Source organism: Salmo trutta, unplaced genomic scaffold (assembly GCF_901001165.1).
Source record: "Salmo trutta unplaced genomic scaffold, fSalTru1.1, whole genome shotgun sequence".
Taxonomy (NCBI): Eukaryota; Metazoa; Chordata; class Actinopteri; order Salmoniformes; family Salmonidae; genus Salmo; species Salmo trutta.
In genome coordinates this window covers 2451481-2462606 of record NW_021823115.1, presented here as the reverse complement: position 1 = coordinate 2462606, position 11126 = coordinate 2451481, and positions in this window count along the sequence as shown.

Below are 11126 nucleotides of genomic sequence, written 5' to 3'. Positions count from 1 at the left end.
AAGAGCATCAGCAGCAGGCTAGCAGCACTGCTGTGTGTTCCAGCAGCTCTGAGAAGAGACACGTTGCAGCAGCAGGCTAGCAGCACTGCTGTGTGTTCCAGCAGCTCTGAGAAGAGCAGCAGCAGGCTAGCAGCACTGCTGTGTGTTCCAGCATCTCTGAGAAGAGCAGCAGCAGCAGGCTAGCAGCACTGCTGTGTGTTCCAGCAGCTCTGAGAAGAGACACATTGCAGCAGCAGGCCAGCAGCACTGCTGTGTGTTCCAGCAGCTCTGAGAAGAGACATGTTGCAGCAGCAAGCTAGCAGCACTGCTGTGTGTTCCAGCAGCTCTGAGAAGAGACACGTTGCAGCAGCAGGCTAGCAGCACTGCTGTGTGTTCCAGCAGCTCTGAGAAGAGACACATTGCAGCAGCAGGCCAGCAGCACTGCTGTGTGTTCCAGCAGCTCTGGGAAGAGACACGTTGCAGCAGCAGGCTAGCAGCACTGCTGTGTGTTCCAGCAGCTCTGAGAAGAGACAACTTGCAGCAGCAGGCTAGCAGCACTGCTGTGTGTTCCAGCAGCTCTGAGAAGAGACAACTTGCAGCAGCAGGCTAGCAGCACTGCTGTGTGTTCCAGCAGCTCTGAGAAGAGACACGTTGCAGCAGCAGGCTAGCAGCACTGCTGTGTGTTCCAGCAGCTCTGAGAAGAGCAGCAGCAGCAGGCTAGCAGCACTGCTGTGTGTTCCAGCAGCTCTGAGAAGAGATAACTTGCAGCAGCAGGATCCTCATGAATATTGCATGGCATCACAACCCCTCCCCACAACACAAACTAACTTTTTTTGATGACCTTGATTGTATTTCAGCTATCCCTGATCCTGATTTAGCTTTCTGCCTTTTTTCAAATGTCTTCAATACTATTGCAGATAATCATGCTCCCTTCAGTACATTAAGGGACTGGACATGATGGAAGCCACTCCTTAGTAAAAGGCACATGACAGCACACTTGGAGTTTGCCAAAAGGCACCTAAAGGACTCTCAGACCATGAGAAACAAGATTCTCTGGTCTGATGAAACCAAGATTCAACTCTTTAGGCATGAATGCCAAGTGTCACTTCTGGAGGAAACCTGGCACCATCCCTACGGTAAAGCATGGTTGTGGCAGCATCATACCGTGGGGATGTTTTTCAGGGACTGGGAGACTAGCCAGGATCGAGGGAAAGATGAATGGAGCGAAGTACAGAGATCCTTCAGGAAAAGCCGCTCCAGAGTGCTCAGGACATCAGACTGGGGCGAAGGTTCACCTTCCAGCAGGACACGACCCTAAGCACACAGCCAAGACAACACAGGAGTGGATTCAGGACAAGTCTCTGAATGTCCTTGAGTGGCCCAGACAGAGCCCGGACTTGTATCCTATAAAGGCGAGGTTTCAAAGGCCATACCTAACAAACTAACTAAATGAGGGTTAGGGTCGTACCTAACAAACTACCTAAATGAGGGTCAGGGTCTTACCTAACTAACTAACTAACTAACTAACTAACTAACTAACTAACTAAGACTGAGACCTAGACAACCAGGTGAGGGGAGTCCCTTACTGAGACCTAGACAACCAGGTGAGGGGAGTTCCTTACTGAGACCTGGACAACCAGGTGAGGTGAGTTCCTTACTGAGACATAGACAACCAGGTGAGGGGAGTCCCTTACTGAGACCTAGACAACCAGGTGAGGGGAGTCCCTTACTGAGACCTAGACAACCAGGTGAGGGGAGTTCCTTACTGAGACCTAGACAACCAGGTGAGGGGAGTCCCTTACTGAGACCTAGACAACCAGGTGAGGAGAGTTCCTTACTGAGACCTAAACAACCAGGTGAGGGGAGTTCCTTACTGAGACCTAGACAACCAGGTGAGGAGAGTTCCTTACTGAGACCTAGACAACCAGGTGAGGGGAGTTCCTTACTGAGACCTAGACAACCAGGTGAGGGGAGTTCCTTACTGAGACCTAAACAACCAGGTGAGGGGAGTTCCTTACTGAGACCTAGACAACCAGGTGAGGGGAGTTCCTTACTGAGACCTAGACAACCAGGTGAGGGGAGTTCCTTACTGAGACCTAGACAACCAGGTGAGGGGAGTTCCTTACTGAGACCTAGACAACCAGGTGAGGGGAGTTCCTTACTGAGACCTAGACAACCAGGTGATGAGAGTTCCTTACTGAGACCTAGACAACCAGGTGAGGGGAGGTCCTTACTGAGACCTAGACAACCAGGTGAGGGGAGACCTAGACAGCCAGGTGAGGGGAGTTCCTTACTGAGACCTAGACAACCAGGTGAGGGGAGTCCCTTACTGAGACCTAGACAACCAGGTGAGGGGAGTTCCTTACTGAGACCTAGACAACCAGGTGAGGGGAGTTCCTTACTGAGACCTGGACAACCAGGTGAGGGGAGTTCCTTACTGTGACCTGGACAACCAGGTGAGGGCAGTTCCTTACTGATTAATTAGTGATCTCAATTCATTAATCAAGTACAGGCGGCAGGGTAGCTAGTGGTTAGAGCGTTGGGCTAGTAACCGAAAGGTTGCAAGTTCAAATCCCTGAGCTGACAAGGTACAGATCTGTCGTTCTGCCCCTGAACAAAGCAGTTCCTAGGTTGTCATTGAAAATAAGAATTTGTTCTTAACTGACTTGCCTTGTTAAATAAGGTAAAATAAAACCAAGCGAAGAGTGAAAACCCACAGACATTTGGCCCTATGTTGAATGAGTTTGACAAAAATTGTTTATGGCCAAGTCCACACTGCAGGGTTAAGCTCAGTCAGCACTGCTATCCACTTCACTCAGCTAAGATTGACATGACAAGGAGACCCAAGAATACATCAGTCTCAGGAGATGAGCTATGTTCCAGAATGTTATGTCAGTCTGCAGGAAGGAACAGCAGTATTTGTAACTCTACAGTGTTCTGATCCAGTCTATCGGTCCCTCTACAGTGTTCTGATCCAATCTACCAGTTCCTCTACAGTGTCCAGTCTACCAGTTCCTCTGCAGTGTCCAGTCTGTCAGTTCCTCTGCAGTGTCCAGTCTGTCAGTTCCTCTGCAGTGTCCAGTCTGTCAGTTCCTCTGCAGTGTCCAGTCTACCAGTTCCTCTGCAGTGTCCAGTCTATCAGTTCCTCTACAGTGTCCAGTCTACCAGTTCCTCTGCAGTGTCCAGTCTACCAGTTCCTCTGCAGTGTCCAGTCTATCAGTTCCTCTGCAGTGTCCAGTCTATCAGTTCCTCTGCAGTGTCCAGTCTACCAGTTCCTCTGCAGTGTCCAGTCTACCAGTTCCTCTACAGTGTCGAGTCTACCAGTTCCTCTGCAGTGTCCAGTCTACCAGTTCCTCTGCAGTGTCCAGTCTACCAGTTCCTCTGCAGTGTCCAGTCTACCAGTTCATCTGCAGTGTCCAGTCTACCAGTTCCTCTACAGTGTCCAGTCTACCAGTTCCTCTGCAGTGTCCAGTCTATCAGTTCCTCTACAGTGTCCAGTCTACCAGTTCCTCTGCAGTGTCCAGTCTACCAGTTCCTCTGCAGTGTCCAGTCTACCAGTTCCTCTACAGTGTCCAGTCTACCAGTTCCTCTGCAGTGTCCAGTCTACCAGTTCCTCTGCAGTGTCCAGTCTACCAGTTCCTCTGCAGTGTCCAGTCTACCAGTTCCTCTGCAGTGTCCAGTCTACCAGTTCCTTTGCAGTGTCCAGTCTATCAGTTCCTCTGCAGTGTCCAGTCTACCTGTTTCTCTGCAGTGTCCAGTCTACCAGTTTCTCTGCAGTGTCCAGTCTACCAGTTCATCTGCAGTGTCCAGTCTACCTGTTTCTCTGCAGTGTCCAGTCTATCAGTTCCTCTGCAGTGTCCAGTCTACCAGTTCCTCTACAGTGTCCAGTCTACCAGTTCATCTGCAGTGTCCAGTCTACCAGTTCCTCTGCAGTGTCCAGTCTATCAGTTCCTCTGCAGTGTCCAGTCTACCAGTTCCTCTGCAGTGTCCAGTCTACCAGTTCCTCTACAGTGTCGAGTCTACCAGTTCCTCTGCAGTGTCCAGTCTACCAGTTCCTCTGCAGTGTCCAGTCTACCAGTTCCTCTGCAGTGTCCAGTCTACCAGTTCATCTGCAGTGTCCAGTCTACCAGTTCCTCTACAGTGTCCAGTCTACCAGTTCCTCTGCAGTGTCCAGTCTATCAGTTCCTCTACAGTGTCCAGTCTACCAGTTCCTCTACAGTGTCCAGTCTACCAGTTCCTCTGCAGTGTCCAGTCTATCAGTTCCTCTACAGTGTCCAGTCTACCAGTTCCTCTGCAGTGTCCAGTCTATCAGTTCCTCTACAGTGTCCAGTCTACCAGTTCCTCTGCAGTGTCCAGTCTATCAGTTCCTCTGCAGTGTCCAGTCTACCAGTTCCTCTACAGTGTCCAGTCTACCAGTTCCTCTGCAGTGTCCAGTCTACCAGTTCCTATATTCTTTGCAGCTCCACAGTGGTTTGCAGATCTATTGATTGGTGCTGACTGACTCCAGACCAGCCATGCTGCTCCAGCAAACACAAATCACTGGGCAGCAGCTTTTAATTGTAACTGTCTTGCAGAACAGTGTTGTTTTAATATCCTGTCTATATGTTGATGTAATGCACTTACTAGCAGGCAGGCCTTAGCAAGAATCAATTAAGCACAGGACTCTCCTTTTGTTAAATCCCCAATCTTGTTTCAATGATGCATGAAGAAATATTCAAGCATTGACATTTTACTGTCAGTTTCCCTTAGAAAAAATCAATTAAGATAATACAGCTTTTGACCCAGTTCTCCAGTTAATGCTTATTAGGAATGTAATGTGATTTACTGTCAACCCTCCAATTCTCTGCATCTCAATCCCCATTAGCTGGTGCTGTTTCAGAGAGCAGGGAGTCGCTGCCTGGCTGCCCGTACAACACCATACCGCTGTCACCAGATCAGCTGGGAGGGAGAGTGGAAATGCCATTGATTGGGATTTGGTGGGCAGGTTAAACGCAGTGCTCCAGGGATCCAAGGCATATAGCATTACTCTACTCTGTTCTGTTATTCAGCCTCAACACGACACAGTGGACACACAACGTTACACATCAGTCATTATCATCAGTCGTTATCATTAGTCGTTATTATTAGTCGTTATCATGGGTATCCGAAGGGCGGGTTATCCTCATTGTCATGGATATTGTAATTATCTGTATGGTCTCTTCCTGTCTTGTAGGGACATTTTATATGGGCAATACCCCAGTGGTCCCTGGGTAGTGTTGGGGAGTAACGGATTACATGATTACATGATTACATGATTACATGATTACATTACAAAAAAAGGGTACCAGTAATCCGCTACGTTACCAGCTAAAATATTGTAATCTGATTACAGATAAAAAAAATTAAAAAGCTAGATGATTACTTTGAGGATTACTTTTAAATTCAGAAAGGATGTTTGGGAGAAAAACTCATCTTTGACACTTCTTTGTTTTCTCAACGACATTCAAATCATCGGTTCAAGTTTGTTCCAGCTGAGCGAATCTGACCACCAATCAGAGACCACTATGATGACACACCAAATGATGACCACCAATCAGACACCACTATGATGACACCAAATGATGACCACCAATCAGAGAACACTATGATGACCCACCTAATGATGACCACCAATCAGACACCACTATGATGACAAACCAAATGATGACCACCAATCAGAGACCACTATGATGACACACCAAATGATGACCACCAATCAGAGACCACTATGATGACCGACTAAATGATGACCACCAATCAGAGACCACTATGATGACACACCAAATGATGACCACCAATCAGAGACCACTATGATGACGCACCAAATGAAGACCACCAATCAGAGACCACTATGATGACGCACCAAATGATGACCACCAATCAGAGACCACTATGATGACCAACCAAATGATGACCACCAATCAGAGACCACTATGATGACCCACCTAATGATGACCACCAATCAGAGACCACTATGATGACCCACCAAATGATGACCACCAATCAGAGACCACTATAATGTCCCACCAAATGATGACCACCAATCAGAGACCACTATGATGACCCACCAAATGGGTTTGATGGATCGCGGGGGAAAGAGCAGGAATAGGCTTCTGTGGGCTACAATCCGAGCTGTTTAAGGATTAGGTAAAGGATGACAGCAGTGGTGTCGTCTACGGCCATATGGATATCAATTATTACTGATATCGACACAGCGCATTGATGTGAATCACACCGCTGGTCTCTCATTTAGCTGTCTGTGGTTGTATTTACTGTGGTTGTTGTGGATACGTCTGTTCACAAATCTCAATGTATATTTGAACCCAATAATGGTTAAATTAAAGAAGTTTAAACTGCCTGTCAATCATTGTTTTTGAAACCAGTGGATAGCCAGTGAAAAACGCACTCTTGCAACAGCTGCATAGTGTGGATCCCAGCCTATAGAATAACAGCTGCATAGTGTGGATCCCAGCCTATAGAATAACAGCTGCATAGTGTGGATCCCAGCCTATAGAATAACAGCTGCATAGTGTGGATCCCAGCCTATAGAATAACAGCTGCATAGTGTGGATCCCAGCCTATAGAATAACAGCTGCATAGTGTGGATCCCAGCCTATAGAATAACAGCTGCATGGTGTGGATCCCAGCCTATAGAATAACAGCTGCATAGTGTGGATCCCAGCCTATAGAATAACAGCTGCATAGTGTGGATCCCAGCCTATAGAATAACAGCTGCATAGTGTGGATCCCAGCCTATAGAATAACAGCTGCATAGTGTGGATCCCAGCCTATAGAATAACAGCTGCATGGTGTGGATCCCAGCCTATAGAATAACAGCTGCATGGTGTGGATCCCAGCCTATAGAGTAACAGCTGCATGATGTGGATCCCAGCCTATAGAATAACAGCTGCATGGTGTGGATCCCAGCCTATAGAATAACAGCTGCATGGTGTGGATCCCAGCCTATAGAGTAACAGCTGCATGATGTGGATCCCAGCTTATAGAATAACAGCTGCATGGTGTGGATCCCAGCCTATAGAATAACAGCTGCATGGTGTGGATCCCAGCCTATAGAGTAACAGCTGCATGATGTGGATCCCAGCCTATAGAATAACAGCTGCATAGTGTGGATCCCAGCCTATAGAGTAACAGCTGTGGATCCCAGCCTATAGAATAACAGCTGCATAGTGTGGATCCCAGCCTATAGAATAACAGCTGCATAGTGTGGATCCCAGCCTATAGAATAACAGCTGCATAGTGTGGATCCCAGCCTATAGAATAACAGCTGTGGATCCCAGCCTATAGAGTAACAGCTGCATGATGTGGATCCCAGCCTATAGAATATAAATAGAGCATTTTATTGCCGTCTAATTCTTGCTGATTTAAGAAATACATACATAGACCTAATGGACACATACTCAATCTTTTGATAGACTTAAAGGGGTTATGTGTAGTTGCTACATGTCACGTCCTGACCCGTAAAGGGGTTATTTGTTATTGTAGTTTGGTCAGGACGTGGCAGGGGGTATTTGTTTTATGTGGTTCGGGGTTTGTTGGGATATGTATTTATGTAAGAGGGGTGTTTGTTTTATGTGTTCCGGGGTTTTTGGGTATTGTTCTATATTTTGTTTTTTCTATGGTTTTTCTATGTTGTGTATTTCTTTGTTGGCCTGGTATGGCTCTCAATCAGGGACAGCTGTACATCGTTGTTGCTGATTGGGAGTCATACTTAGGTAGCCCTTTTTTCACCTGTCTTTTGTGGGAAGTTGTTCTTGCACTGCTGTGTTTAGCCTGCAAGACTGTTTGTCGTTCGTTTGTTTTCTTGTTTTGTTATTAAGTGTCTCAATAAATGTAAATATGAGCACTCAACTCGCTGCGCCTTGGTCTACTCCATATGACGACCGTTACACTACATCCATTTTTGGACTTATAAATTATATATATTAATGTAAATATATAATTTAATCATATTATTATATGTAGTAGAAAGCGATGGTTTAAATGAAGCCTACATAACCATCCGATAAAGTAAAATTTAACATCCATGTATGGCCAGCTATGTAAACTTTAACATGAATTTATCCTGCAATAGATGTCGTTCAATGGGTAACACACACACACATATATATATATATATATATATATATATATTGTCTTCTTCTGATGACTCATAAGGGGAAAGTAATCTAAAAGTAACTGAATGTAATCAGATTACGTTACTGAGTTTGGGGTAATCCAACGGTTATGTTACTGATTACAGTTGTAGACAGGTAACTAGTAACTGTAACGGATTACATTTAGAAACTAACCTACCCAAACCCCTGTCCCAGGGAAGCATTTTGCTCTTCTCAGCTTCTGCACTTCCTAGTCTCATCATGTATTGGTACACGGTACTCTGGAGATAAGGCCACGTTTAGCAAACAAGTGTAGTATACAGTACGTTTAATCAATGACAATATGAAGGATTATATCAGAATAACATCATTAGCATACCATTACTTTAACTTCAGGAGTTGCTTCCTTCCTGTTCCAAGTCATGCCAGTGTTTTATCTTCCCATTCGAACACAAACATATTCTCTTTTAGACGACGCTATGCAAAATGCAGGTAAATTCAGTTCAAAAGAGCGACGTTTATGTCTCTGCCATCTTCAGAGATGTTTCTAAGGAAGTCTGCTGAGAATCGGGTCTGTGACCTCCACATGTTCATGACAGATACGTCGCCAGGTGACAGAGAGGACGATGTAGAACCAGTGAGGTGGTACAGAGACGGAAACAGCTACAACTGCACAGTCGCAGAAATGGGGAATGAGAAAAACCAAAAGACACAGAACCGAATATATGAGTCAATCCACAGAGCAGTTGTGAACAAAGCATTCTATCCCCTGGGCTTGAGGACCGTTGGTTTATTCATACTGGACATGATCAACCTGTTTTATACTGCATATTCTTCCCTAAGAACTAGGACACTTATACCAGTCTTTGTTGTCTAACTAATTGTGGTGTAGTAATATAGAGTCAGTGCTAATTGTGGTGTATTAATATAGAGTCAGTACTAATTGTGGTGTATTAATATAGAGACAGTGCTAATTGTGGTGTATTAATATAGTCAGTACTAATTGTGGTGTATTAATGTAGAGACAGTGCTAATTGTGGTGTATTAATATAGAGTCAGTACTAATTGTGGTGTATTAATATAGAGTCAGTACTAATTGTGGTGTATTAATATAGTCAGTACTAATTGTGGTGTATTAATATAGAGACCGTGCTAATTGTGGTGTATTAATATAGAGTCAGTACTAATTGTGGTGTATTAATATAGAGGCAGTACTAATTGTGGTGTATTAATGTAGAGGCAGTACTAATTGTGGTGTATTAATGTAGAGGCAGTACTAATTGTGGTGTATTAATGTAGATGCAGTACTAATTGTGGTGTATTAATGTAGAGGCAGTACTAATTGTGGTGTATTAATGTAGAGGCAGTACTAATTGTGGTGTATTAATGTAGAGGCAGTACTAATTGTGGTGTATTAATGTAGAGGCAGTACTAATTGTGGTGTATTAATGTAGAGGCAGTACTAATTGTGTTGTATTTGTTAATATAGAGTCAGTACTAATTGTGGTGTATTAATGTAGAGGCAGTAGTAATTGTGGTGTATTTATTAATATAGAGTCAGTACTCATTGTGGTGTATTAATGTAGAGGCAGTAGTAATTGTGGTGTATTTATTAATATAGAGTCAGTACTAATTGTGGTGTATTAATGTAGAGGCAGTAGTAATTGTGGTGTATTTATTAATATAGAGTCAGTACTAATTGTGGTGTATTAATGTAGAGGCAGTAGTAATTGTGGTGTATTTATTAATATAGAGTCAGTACTAATTGTGGTGTATTAATGTAGAGTCAGTACTAATTGTGGTGTATTAATATCTAGTCAGTACTAATTGTGGTGTATTAATGTAGAGTCAGTACTAATTGTGGTGTATTAATGTAGAGGCAGTACTAATTGTGGTGTATTAATATCTAGTCAGTACTAATTGTGGTGTATTAATATAGAGTCAGTACTAATTGTGGTGTATTAATATAGATTATGTACTAATTGTGGTGTATTAATGTAGAGGCAGTACTAATTGGGGTGTATTAATGTAGAGTCAGTACTAATTGTGGTGTATTAATGTAGAGGCAGTACTAATTGTGGTGTATTCATGTGCAGTCAGTACTAATTGGGTACTGTGCGCATAGTGAAGCTGTTTTAAATAGTGAAGCTGGTCATCCATGTTCATAGTGAAGCTGTTCATAGTGAGGCTGTTCATAGTGATGCTGTTCATAGTGAAGCTGTTCATAGTGAAGCTGTTCATAGTGAGGCCGTTCATAGTGAGGCGGTTCATAGTGAGGCTGTTCATAGTGAAGCTGTTCATAGTGAGGCTGTTCATAGTGAAGCTGTTCATAGTGAAGCTGTTCATAGTGAGGCTGTTCATAGTGAAGCTGTTCATAGTGAGCCTGTTCATAGTGAGGCTGTTCATAGTGAGGCTGTTCATAGTGAGGCTGTTCATAGTGAAGCTGTTCATAGTGAGGCTGTTCATAGTGAGGCTGTTCATAGTGAGGCTGTTCATAGTGAGTCTGTTCATAGTGAGGCTGTTCATAGTGAAGCTGTTCATAGTGAGGCTGTTCATAGTGAGTCTGTTCATAGTGAGGCTGTTCATAGTGAGGCTGTTCATAGTGAGGCTGTTCATAGTGAGGCTGTTCATAGTGAATCTGTTCATAGTGAAGCTGTTCATAGTGAATCTCATAGTGAATCTCATAATGAATCTCATAATGAATCTCATAGTGAATCTCATAATGAATCTCATAGTGAATCTCATAATGAATCTCATAGTGAATCTCATAGTGAATCTCATAGTGAATCTCATAGTGAATCTCATAATGAATCTCTTAGTGAATCTCATAGTGAATCTCATAGTGAATCTCATAGTGAATCTCATAATGAATCTCATAGTGAATCTCATAATGAATCTCATAGTGAATCTCATAATGAATCTCATAGTGAATCTCATAATGAATCTCATAGTGAATCTCATAGTGAATCTCATAGTGAATCTCATAGTACCATCATGCCTCTACTGTACCTCCAC